At 36.9% G+C, this 13,080-nt stretch overlaps 1 long non-coding RNA gene across 1 annotated transcript in view; it reads right to left on the bottom strand.

The window, feature by feature from the left end:
- The window catches only part of LOC147005863 (uncharacterized), an 82,646-nt gene that overhangs the window by 27,738 nt on the left and 41,828 nt on the right, over positions 1-13,080 (bottom strand). The window lies entirely within an intron of this gene.

Genomic DNA, 13,080 nt, shown 5'->3' with positions numbered 1-13,080 from the left:
AACTGAACCAAATAAAACAAAACAAAAACAAACAAACAAACAAACAAAACCTTAGTTAACTCAAACTAAGGCTTTTCTACTGGGATCTGTAACTCATTGTAACAGCTGGAGAATATCTTTTGGCTAGAGCTGCTAAAGGTTGAACAGAGAATAAATCAATGAAAGAAACGAAGAGAAGACAGTTGGAGAGCCAGATTTTTTCCTTCTTGTCCTCCTCTTCCTCCTCCTCTTCCTCTTCCCCTTCCTCCTTCTCCTCCTCCTCCTCTTCCTCCTCTCTTTCCCCCTCTCTGTCCTCCAAGCTTCCCCCTCCTCTCTTCCTCATCCTCTCTTTCAACCTCCTTATTCAGTTAATCCTGGATTAACTCTGCCAGCCTCTCCTTTTCCTCTTTGGGTTCAAATGAGCCTCCCTGAAGCCCATTAACATTAACAATGCTCAGGATAAATTAGAAGACACCTTTAGGAATTTTGAGGCAAAATGTTTAGGAGACCCTTTGCTAGCTTGGTGCTAACTTTCCTAAGAAGGGGCACCCAAGAGCCCTAACTTCCTGCCCAAATTGTATTTGCTCAGAAAACCTTGCAGATTCTTTTTAAAATTCTGGCTAAACAATTACCACCAAATTTCTGACGACACCAAACTTTAAACTCCTTGTGAGTCCAAGTCATATACCCAAGCGACCAACAGCTCCAACTTTGTAAGACAAAGTTACTTTTAAAAGAGAGTGAGATTAAAAAAAAAAAGTTTAAGGTCATTTGAACTACACAGCAACTTGGTGGGCTGTCCTGGACTACATGAGATTTCCTCAAAATTAAATAAAACTCCTTTTAAAGCCATATAAGAAGAGATGACATATTAACGAAGGCAGTGCAATCTCAGCCACCTTAGTCCTTCATGCTTTCCACCCTTTCATGACAGAGTCACACAGACTCTTGGAAGACGAAAACTTTATAGATACTCAGAAATTGAGGACATTGTTTGTCATTAAGATTAGGGTGACTCTCAGATACCTAAAGGCACTTTATTTTGTCATGCTCTGAAGTCCCTTCCAGGGACAATGTCATTGAGAAGCTAGCCACACAAGAAGCAAATCACAATGAGACAAGTTAACCTGGATCATAGAGAAAGCTTCATTTACACGGAGTGCGGCACCTTGTCGACGACAGCACCAGACGCTTATCCTAACACCCACTAGCAGCCCAAAAGACAGGCTGTCCAAGCTGCAAGAAGTCCTAAGCACCATTGTATTCAACTTTAACACTTTGTAAATAAGAATGCTGGGGTCCAGAGAAAGGAAGCGATTTGCCTAAGTCATTAGATGAACAAGCAGAAGATCCAGTCTTCCCTTCCAGCTTGTTTACCTATGGACTGCAATGCTACCTTTCCAAAATGGTTTCCCACACGTCACTTCACATGCAGGATAAGTGACTGTCTGGGGGAGAGTAGCTAGAATACTGATACTGTTTTCTAAATAAATAAAAAAAATTAGTATAGAAAGTTAAACCAAGAGCCACTGCCACACCCAGAGGCAAAGTTGGGTCTCCTGGAGTTGGATGTTCTCCCAGCTGATGTAAAAACAGTACATATAACCATGTCCAAGCTGCGTCGAGGAAAAGACTGCACCAAACAGGAATGGCCAGCTCCATTGACAAACTCAGATTCTGTTTGCACTGTCAATTTTTTTGAGTGTTTTTTCTTTAGTATCTCAATAAACAAAAAAAAAAGAAGAAGAAAGAAAGAAAGAAAGAAAGAAAGAAAGAAAGAAAGAAAGAGAGAAAGAGAAATTGGAGATCAAAGTAAATATAAACGGTCACTTTGAAAACCATGAATCCAATGATATATTCCCCCTTCCTAATAGTTAAGAAGAATGGAGACCATACTGATTTATAAATTTCTTACCAGACCAAACATCAAGTTTTTACCATATCTTAGGCGTTTTCTATTTGGTCATGGAATGCAGAATGGAAGCTGCAGTCACTAGTAATTCCCTAAATGGGGTGTTAGTTAAAGTGCAGGGAGCCTGATGCTAAGCCAGTATATCTTCAATGTAGTGAGGAGGAGACCTCACCAAGAAGGCTTCATCAATCCTCAAAGGGGTCAACCAATGGTTTAACCACCTACCATTAGACACTTCTAGGCTAATCCACCATCACCTGTGTTGATTAGAGCCATTCAATACACTTGACTATTAGAATCAAATACCACAGGCAAACAAAAACACAATAATAGCTTTTTGAGGATCTATTTCAAGGTAATGAATCCTCTTGCTGTTGTCATAAAAAACAATACAGGGTGGCCACACCTTGAATACCAAGCCTCCATAGAACCCAATCAGAATCATTTGACACTGACCATTGGAAAACAGTGATAACTATATTAAAAACAAAAACCACAAAAAATGCCACATTATATTTTGCCTATGGGACTGCTTTGTTCCATACAAAGGAACCCAACCATTGTAAAGAGTTGGGTATTTTGTTTTTTTTTGTTTATTTGTTTTTTTTTCCATATTGTGTAGCTAGAGAGGAAGAAGAATGCTTTTCAGAAAGGCCTACCTTGGGTAAGTGAACTTCTACATCTGTCAGCAAGAAGAAGAAGAACAACAAAAAAATCGTAAAGACAGGAGGGTTCATGTTTGGCCACTTAATTGCTTTGTGCTAATGACAAACAAACTTAGAATCTCAGTGACGTTGTGTTTCAACATCACCAGTCAGAGCAAGGAACATTTTGAAATTTGTACTTTATCCATCCATTCAATGATGCTTTAGACTGAGCAGTCAAATGACACTGTGAAGTCCACATACTTGACTGGAAATTACTTAGATGAGCTTTGCAAATTTGAGAAACACTATCTTTTGGTTTGGTATGGATTTTGTTTTTGATTTGTAACCCAGGCTGGTCTCTAACTGATCATCTTGCCTTGGTCTCTAACTGATCATCTTGCCTTGGTCTCTAACTGATCATCTTGCCTTGGTCTCTAACTGATCATCTTGCCTTGGTCTCTAACTGATCATCTTGCCTTGGTCTCTAACTGATCATCTTGCCTTGGTCTCTTAAGTGGCTGGATTTCAGGCAGACACCACCATGCTCAGTTAAAAATGATTTATTTTTTAAATTTAAGCACAACTGACAATAATGTCAATATTTATGGTGGATATTATGATGCTGCACTATTTCTAAGCTTTTAAAGAGAGGCTAGGGATAGCTAGATCAGAAGTATAATGTCACATCACAGTTTATGAACAGAATTATTAGGATAAACATATCAAACCTTAAGTATAGGAAAGCACGCTGGTTTCTAATTTTCTTGGCTGTTTTTATAATGCATGTTTTCAAAAATGTATATTTATTTTTATTTTAAAAAACTTAGCATACAGAATATGGGTTGTATTATGGGATTTTCATGAAATAAACCATGTTTTGCTGATGAGATGATCTAAAAGGCTACCAGAGCCCTGTGGATCAGTGTTCACCCAGCCAAAGCTGCACTAGGGTATTTGTAAGGAGCCCCAAATCTGTGGTCTTCCTGTCCATTTTTAACATCAATATCTGATCAAAAGCCTTTTAGATTGCTGGTTGTTTTTTGTCTGCAAGTTGTGAGCAAAAAACTCATCCGAGTGCCTGGCAAACCTTGGTAAGTAAAGCTGCTGCTGAAAAGCAGCCATCATTAGAGGAAAGCATTCAGGAGCAGAGGGGTGAGCGTAGGGGCTCAGGGGGTATTTTAATTTTTTTATTTTTTATTTTGTTTTAAGTAATAGCTGGAGAGTAAAAAAAAAAAAGATAAGAGTTGGGCGTTGCCAAGCAAGACTAACAACAAAGTCAACAGGGATGCTTAAATTAAGTGTTTTATTCTGAGTGGGTCATAAATAGAAGCTCTTCAGCAAAGTGGGAAAGAACCCTAAAAACAAGACACAGGAAGCCAACAGAAAATAGAAATGAAGAAAATTTTTTATAAGGGGAAAGTAAGTCTCATAAAGATATAGATAAATTTCTCTAGTAATTAAAATAGTAATTACTTAGTGATATTTATTTTATTTGGTGTGATATAAAGCATGCTAAGCTATTACTTTAAATTTCTTGTGTATATTTTATAAAAAAAATCACAAAGTCAAAAAATTCAAAACAACTATTGAGAGTTTAAAAAATCAAATTGCTACCTATATTAAAAGTAAAAAAAATTTCCAGTGCATTTGAATTATTTCTAAAAGTAATATTAAGACATAAAAGAGTCATAATACTATTCAAAATCAAAACTTTAAAAAGATTTATTTTCAGTAATGAAGATTTTAAAGCTCAGCATTAGACAGGAATTCTTCAATCAGGGTCTAGACAAAATATCATTTTAAATACTTGAAGATCTATTTCATGAGAAACTACAAGTTTCAGCTTTCACTTATAATACCATACTACTTAAAGAGATCAAAGAACAGATTTTATTATTATTATTATGAGGGAATTTTTGAAAGTTAATTAAAAATTACATGGCCATTGATCTAACATCATCTTTTACAGAATATTTTTAATATCTGGTGAATGCCTAATACTAAGTTGTAATAAAACAGCAAACTTCCATTTTAATATCTATCTATTGTGCTTTTAAATAAAGTACCACAATCATTTTTGCTAAATCGAGTTACTTTTATTTTTAACTCAAACATTTTTTTGCATCTAAAATGGTCATGTTTTAAAATATTTATTCTTAATGTATTTTATTGTATAAAAGTTCAAAAATTATTTTCTTAGATGTAGTTTGCTGTAGTTATTTGTATATATATTTTTTAATTAAAGGAAACCTGAGGAGAGTACCTCACAAGGTAGGTAACAAATCCGGGAGACAGTGGGACTCATTGCTAACACCACCTTAATGTTAGCCTAGTACTGTGTGTATCCTCAGTATGTTCACTAACACTGCTTTAATGTCAGCATAGTATTGTGTATATTATCAGTGTGAAAGCAGTCATCATGCCTTTTGGTATCAGCTTGTCTGGGTGACGTTCTGGCAACACACAGGGCTCTGCTGCTTGTACATGCCTAACAGTCGGATGCTTGAGAACATCAGGTAGAGCTGAGTCATAGCACCTTGTGTCTCCTTCTAAAACCAAGCTGACCCTCCTTCACTCTCAAATTAGTGAGATTAATTAAGTAAAGCAAACGCACCTACTTATGGATTGGGAGATTTTAAAACTGTATTAAAATGCCCTTTGGTTTGTTTCTTTCTGTAATACTTTCTCCCTCTCATCTAATAATCTCTCTCTCTCTCTCTTTTAACCAACTCCTTAGGATGTATAACATTTATTCTATATAAAATAATTAATTAGTTTAGTAGAATATGATCATGAACTAGTTTAATTACATTTTGAATCAAAATTGTAACTGGTTGTACCTGTTTCATTCTAATCTGAGACTTGACAAAATGGAAAGTTTGTAGAGAATGTGATTGTTTTTCTTTGAAAGTGTTATTTAAGATGCTATAGGATTAAGATAAATTTTAACAATTCCTTTTCTTAAAATCATTGTTTTAGAGCAACAAAACAAAACAAAACCCACATGACCGAGCTACTTGGTTTCTGTATTCTCCCATTCCTGACTCATTTATTTATATGGAAAAATAAAGATGCAGTATTTTTTAATATAAATTATCAAAACAACAAATTAGTATGTGACAAAGCCTCAGTCTATAGTTGGGATTTAGGATTTAGAAACAAATTCATAAATAGAAGTTTCATATTCCGAGGAAAAGATAAGGAAGTCTGAGGAATCAAAGAGCAAATCACCTAAGTGGCTGGTATTGAAAGTAAAATTTTTGCTATCTGCATTATAAATCTGAAAGGAGCTTAACTAATATAATTGAAAATTGTAATGTTTACTGAAGATTGCTTTTAGATTTTAGAAAATGCTCTTAAGTACTATTTCTACTTCCCCTCTGTCTTGCAAAAAGATTCAAATGTACAATTTTAAAATTCAATTTTTTTAATTTTAAAGAAAATCTTAAATAACAAATCCCCTATTACTATTTTTCCCTTTCATGAAAATAAAATTTTAACTAATGAAATTAATCTTTCTTTTAATACTGCAAATGCAGGTATTTGATCAAATATCAAGAATTTAAATTGTTCTCAGAATAAGAGTTTTCAAATGTTTAAATAGTTGTATTCCTAAGTAAAAATATCAAGAAATTAAAAAATTTCCACTTTAGAATTGAGAAATTGTCAATAACTTATTGAGAGAGAAATACAATTGCTTTCTTTAAAAAAAAATGCATCACAGGATAAATGTTAAAATATTTTCTTTTTTCTTTTTCCTTTTTAAAAACATTTTTGTGAATTACAGACCGAGATCTGTAATCAACTGGCCTTCATCAAAATACTCCAAGTTTGTAACAATTTAAACTGTATAATCAGCAGGATAACACAATCATCATTAAATTTTGTCCTGTCTCCTTTTAAAAAAAATTTAAAAGGCTCATATAAACATAACAAAATATGTTATATGTTTACAGTATGTTTTTTTAAATTTAAGCATATCTGCCTTTTGATTTATAAATACAATTGATTTTGATAATAAAAGTTTTTTTTTCAGCTTATTCTAGAATTGCTCAGTTTTGCACTAATTCTTAAAAGACAATGAGAACACTCATGTTTTTCGATCTCATCTGTTTTTAATGTGTTAAACTGTAAGTAGTTTTTCACAGGACAATTAGCTTAACACCTAGCATTAAGGCAGACTGTTGCCACAGCCTTAGATCAAGTTTAAGGCATGTAAGGATGCCATTGCAAAAAAAAAAAATTTAAATATTACAAAATTGTAAGAAATGTTTTGAAAAATTAAATGTGCACAGAGTTTAATTTTTGGTCTTATTTTTAGTTTTTATGTCAGTTTAACTCCATAAAGTTTCAGATTTTCAGGATGAGGTAATAGCATGTCATGTCTGATATTTAAGACAACGTTTTAATAGCTTTGTTTGTAAAAAAAATTGTCCTTCCAATTTTGTACCTGAAGCTTCCTTTAAAGCAATATTACAATGAATATGATTCTGTTGAATGTATCCCACCAGTCTACATTAAACTTCAGTCCAGATAAATACTAAGTCTCCTTGATAAATTCCTGCAACTAGTCATGTTCTAAATACTATACTTCTAATTTCCCAATAGGACACAGGACAGGTTTCAGCAGTAATAATTTCTATGATGAATGCCTTTTAAATTTTGCTGAAATTTTAATATCTGGTCTATTTAATGGACCATAAATCTACCTGACTTTGCCTTGAAGTTTGCAATCCAGTTTAATCTGATGTGACTATTTACTTTAACAATTAAAAAGTGTATATCATAATGTTTTTAAAATAATGGGTTTTCAAAAATATCTTCAAAAGGTCCACTAGCTTGAGCTCAGAATTGATGTAATTACTTCTGAATTTTAGAACTTTATAACTTTGTAGCTTGACTGTTATTTTGATATTTATCAGCAGCTACCCTACTGTGAACTAGATAAGCAGGGAATAACTCCTTCCTTTGTTTAAACTGTTGGATTTATAGAAATATAGACACACATGATCTGCACTACTGTCCAGTATACAGGCAGCTAAATGGGTCTTTTTTCTTGTTGGTTAAGTCTTGTCATCTCATCTGAAAAAGAAAAATGCTTAGAAGGTTAGTCTTCAGAGGGGGAAAAAAACAAAACGGGAAGGAGGGAAGCAGCCACTACCAACACACCTACCTAGGCCTTTCCAGAACAACTTCATATTTTTTAAAGATTGATTTTTCAACTTTTTTTAAAAAATTATACACATTTCATGTAGGTTGAATGAAGAAGGAAAAGAAAATAAAGGAAAATAGAGGAAGAGAAAGAGGAGAAGGAGGAAGAGAAAGAGGAGGAAGAAATTTTCACAAAAGTTTTCCCTGGTTCAAATCTTCTGATTGTCTTCAAAATCGCAGCAAAGTGCACTTATCTAGGGAATTGGTCAGTGGAGACAAACAATCCAGATAATTCTGACTCCCCAGATCTTTTTTTTTTTTTTTTTTTTTTTTTTAGCTGAGATTTCCCCCTTTGAATTATCCAAATAATTGCTTCCCCTCTTCAGTTCAATTTGCGTGTCTAGACAGATAACTAGACTGAACCAGGCTGGGGAGTCCAGGGTTCTCTAAACTGCAGGATTCTGAATTGTCATTCTTGCTGTTTCCCACTGACATCCTCACGGTGCATCCAGGAGTCTTGGAACCTCGTGGGGTTTTAGACAGTTACAATCCAGAAGTGCAGGCACAAGGGGTAAGCTTACCAGGGTTTCATGTTCTCTCTTTCTGAAGTCCATTAGATCTTCCTAATTAGGTAATCACATTCAAGAAAATGCAAGATATTGTCTCCTTCTCCCTCAGTATTCATGAACACACACACACACACACACACACACACACACACACACACACACATTTTAACCTCCATCTTACAAAAAACAAAAAGCAAAACAACTGGAAACCTCTGTTTTGTTAAAGACAATGCTGACTCTTTCAAAGTAGTTATTTTTTCCAAAAGAAACTACACATAGGAATGGTTAAATTTGTTAGATGTGCCTGGTCTACAGAGTGAGTTCCAGGACAGCCAGGGCTATACAGAGAAACCCCGTCTCGAAAAACCAAAAAAAAAAAAAAAAAATGTTAGATGTAAGATTTGTTCAATGATATAAATCTTAAAACTTTAATGACAATTTCACAAGACAAATCTATCTATCTCTATCTATCTATCTATCTATCTATCTATCTATCTATCTATCTATCTATCTATCATCTATCTATCTATCTATCTATCATCTATCTATTTATCTATCATATGTGTGTGTGTGTGTGTGTGTCTGGTATATGTAGTCTACCTTCTTTAAAAATTGTGTCATTTGAGAAATATAAATGAAAGAATACCGTAAAGCTTTTATTAGCAATTCTCCCAAATGCTGGTGGGTAAAGTAGAGAGGTTGAGACATGATTGATTTAGTGTCTCTGACGTCCACTGCTTCGGCAGTTACTGTTGGTTATCTTAGTAAGGAAAGACTTGCATGGACCCCTTCACTTTCAGCCATTTAAATGAACTGTATTCATCATTCCTCCAGATGAAAATCTAGAAAGTATTTTAACCACTTGATTCAAAATTTAAAAACCAGTTGAACTTTATAAATCAGCTGGACTTAACATATTACTTGATTAACGTTATTTTTCTTCTTACTGTTACATTGTTGTTGTTGTTATTGTTGAGGGCCATGCAGCGATTACTGGGAAACGTACTCTTTTGCATCACAAAAGGACCTTGTTCACCATTAATCAAATTGAACAAACAAAAAGAAAAGAAGGCTCAAAAGATTTTTGTTTTTAAACCATGGAGAACTATAGACTCTGTTCCAGTGCTGACGTACTCATGACCGCCTCTTCTTCAGCCATTGGTTAGGGCTCACCTGGAAGCATTCTGATAACACCCCACAAAAAACAAATAAGAAGCAAACTAAAACCAAGACAAATAAAACAGGATGGAGGCATTATTTTCTTCAACTCTTGTGATGACCCTCATTCTTTCCTTTCTTCTGAAAGTGTTTTTTACAGTGGCTCGCAACCTTCTTAATGCTGAAGCCCTTTAATACAGTTCCCCATGTTGTGGTGACCCCCAACCATACAATTATTTCATTGCTACTTCATAACTGTAATTTTGCTTCTGTCACGAATCATATTGTAAATATCTTATATACAAGATATCTGATAAGCAACCCCCAAAGATGACGTGGCCCACAGGGAAGAACCATTGATGTATGACCACATAAATCTAGGGGAAGGAGGCTGAGCTTGTGAATCCTTGTCTTAAAAACTCCAAACTGTATCTATTGGTTGTAATTACTCTCTTTATGTAAACCCTATCATGGTACTATCACCTTTCCTAATGACACCTCTTCCATTTCTCTTCAAAGCTATTCTCAATCCTCTGCCTCGTACAAAGAATGTGAGATGCCAGCTCCAGACTGTGAAGACCCTTGACAGGCTAGGGACTGCCACAGGGCTCTGAGAGGAGCTATGCTGTCCCCACTCCTCTCCAAGTCTTGAGGAGCACATTCAGCCTGCCCAGTGTCCTCCACAGACAGAGCCCGTCGGTGCAGCTTTAGGAAAAGTCATTTCATAATATTTAGGGTTCAACCCCTCTCCCACTTTTGGACAAAGGAGAAAGTCTGAAGAGTCAGCTTCCTACTGGCCCTATAATGCAACCAAACCTGCAGCTTGTTCTCTCAAGGTGGGTCTCACCTAGCACTACTGAGGAGAGTGGAGCCAGTTCTGTGGGGCTCCATTTTCGATTTCATTCTTTTCAGTTGTGGTGAAAGTTTATGACTCTGAAAGACTTTTTTCCTCCCAACATTTTTTCTACTGAGCTATTCTGAGTGACCACAGTCCCTTTACTCTGGATCTAGTGTTTACATACGCATTTGTCTATGCAACAGCCCTCAGGGCTCTGTGGACTCCCTGAGGCCACTGAGAGAAGGAGGGTAGGAATGATGACCTCCTCCAACTCCTCCTCCTCCTCCTCCTCCTCTTCCTCCTTCTCCTCCTGTAGACTCCCCTCCAACACAGGAGAATTGCTCACAAGTCCCAGTGGCAAGAGAACCTTGCTGAGAGCAGGCTATTTCACAGCAATTTAAGGGGCTTACTTCACTTGGCTACCAGTCCAGGAAAGGAAATTTTAGCTTTGTGCCTCTAACCCTGGAATTGGATGCAACTTCTAAGACAGCCTATGGAGCTCAAAGGCCTCTTACTGTTTTTTTTTTTTTTCTCTGTTTGTTTTAAATATAAGCCTACACAATTTGAGCACAGTATTTCTAATATTCCACGGCTCACGGTCAGGAAACTACATTAGGAAGTTGTAAGTTGCTTTACTAGATCTGATCAGCTCTGGTTCACAGGCGTCTCAGAGTCCTTTTCTCCTATCTTGCCCTGGGTTTCATTTTTGGTTTTGTTTTTTGTTTGTCCCATTCTTCATTGTAACAACTAGAACATTGGGCAGCTGTATATGACGTTGGCACCTTACAAATAACGTCTCCTTCGACCACCATAGTGCCCACCAATGTGCCAATTATGATGCTATTATTAGCTGCACTTCAGACTGAAGAACTAAAATGAGTGTGAGGAGAATCTGAATCTCCTCTACTTTCTAACTATGGGTCCTTGAAGGAGTATCAAAGGCTTTGGAAGTCTCAGTGTCTTCATCTGTGAAACGGGCTTGGCAAGGTTCACTCCATGGGATCATTGTTAAGAATGAGTATCATGTTTGGTGTGTAATATTCAGAGAGACGGCAAGTGAATTATAGAGATGTTGAGAAGCCTGCTGTCTTCCAGTTAGGACCACGTTTGCTGACTTCAGAGTGAAGGATGATCCACCCCTTCGCCTTCCCCCGACCCCTGCTCAGTGGTATTGGCCTGTTTGTCAGGTAGCTGCTTGAAAGTGTGACTCATTATAATGTCCGGCTCCCTTCATCCTAGTCAAACGTAAGCACACGGTTCTTTTTTTAACAAGTAGATTTCACAACCTTCCAGAGGTGCCTTCCTGAAAGTCAGTGAACAACTGGGCCGGGTCCTGTTATGAGCAAAACCAGCACAGCAGGTAAATGAAGGCAAATTTCTAAGCCGAGTACCCACTACCACCTTCAGCAACCACTCAGTGTCCTTACAGGAAGTTTCCAAGCGGCCAGTGCGACAAAGGGGAGAGTCTTGAGGCCTCTACATCAACCCCTCAGCCTATCTTTATGATCGGCATTCTTAGCAGGGATGATCCAGCAATCCTGTTGGTTTAAACAAAAAATGTTGTAGGCTCGAATCTCATACAAGGGTTCAGGAACCCTCAATATTGTTCGTAAGTCATTTCCATACACCCTCTGTTCTGAAAGCTTGTAAGTGAGATTTACCCTAACTCTACAGCTCCTTGACTCTTCTGCTGAGAGTCTCTCCCTTGAGTCCTAAGTGGGGTTGCTCTCGGAAGTGAAGTCCCTTCTTGCCTCCCCACGGCTTTGTTCCCTCTGTGCCTTCTGAGTCACTTCGGTTTAATTTATTTACCCTTTGACTACACTCAATGCACATTGACTTACTGACGTTGGTTCGGAGTATGTCATAATCAGACAAGAAAACGATGGGTCTCTATTTTTAGCCTTGGAGCTGATGGGACTGAAGCTCAGAATTTGTTTTCTGAGGCCCTTGAGGCCTACATCATGAAGCTTTTGGATGACTTCTAGCCCTGGGCTCCTCAGGACCTGATGCGAATGGTTCCTGATTTCAAGTTTAACGTCGATCACATGGAACTTTGCCAGCAGCTTGCTGGAGGGAGGGAGGGACTTGTTTTATTTTTGTATGAAATAAAAGGGGGGAAAAAAAGCCCAGCCCATACTCCAGGACCCTTCAGGAGTTGAGTCTAACTACTGTGGGTGACTCTGAAAAGAACAGACATCTGCAAATTAATTATATATAGTTAGGTATATATGATTAATATAGAGTGCAGGGTGTTTTCATGTAAGGAAATGTCAGCCAGAAGTAATCTTTAATATATATTGAGTAGAAGGTTATTTCTTGTGTGTATGTTGGGTTTTGGTTTTTGATTTTTTTTTGATTTTTAATATTTTTATTACATATTTTCCTCAATTACATTTCCAATGCTATCCCAAAAGTCCCCCATAGTGCCCCCCACTTCCCTACCCACCCATTCCCATTCTTTTGGCCCTGGCATTCCCCTATATTGAGGCATATAAAGTTTGCAAGTCCAATGGGCCTCTCTTTCCATTGATGGCCGACTAGGCCATCTTTCGATACATATGCAGCTAGAGACAAGAGCTCCGGGGTTCTGGTTAGTACATCATGTTGTTCCAACAATAGGGTTGCAGATCCCTTTAGCTCCTTGGGTACTTTCTCTAGCTTCTCCATTGGGAGCCCTGTGATACATCCAATAGCTGACTGTGAACATCCACTCCTGTGTTTGCTAGGCCCCGGGGTTTTTGATTTTTTGCATAAGTGGTCAAACACAGTTTAAAAGTCTTCACTAAACAACCAAACAGCATCAGAAGTCTTCTTCAAACACCACCA

This window comes from Mus caroli, unplaced genomic scaffold (genome assembly GCF_978045245.1).
Source record: "Mus caroli unplaced genomic scaffold, Mus_caroli_1 scaffold_2, whole genome shotgun sequence".
Taxonomy (NCBI): Eukaryota; Metazoa; Chordata; class Mammalia; order Rodentia; family Muridae; genus Mus; species Mus caroli.
This window is presented reverse-complemented; position numbering and strand designations above follow the sequence as displayed.